The following is a 233-nucleotide window of genomic DNA, read 5'->3' as shown; positions in this document are numbered from 1 at the left end:
CCTTAGCTGAACTCACTGTATATTGCCCTTACCACTGTAATATAGCACGCATTTGAATCCACTCATTCTTAGTTTCTTTAAAGATTATTATTATGAACAAATGGATTAAGTTTAGCTCTGCTACATAGAATGTATCATGTCCTTGGGATGAATATGGTTTGAATCTTGGCAATAGAACTGTCTTACAAAACGATGGTTTGCCCATTGTTATGTAACGAACCAATAAATACGCA

Source organism: Cryptotermes secundus, unplaced genomic scaffold (assembly GCF_002891405.2).
Source record: "Cryptotermes secundus unplaced genomic scaffold, Csec_1.0 scaffold1026, whole genome shotgun sequence".
NCBI lineage: Eukaryota > Metazoa > Arthropoda > Insecta > Blattodea > Kalotermitidae > Cryptotermes > Cryptotermes secundus.
This window is presented reverse-complemented; position numbering follows the sequence as displayed.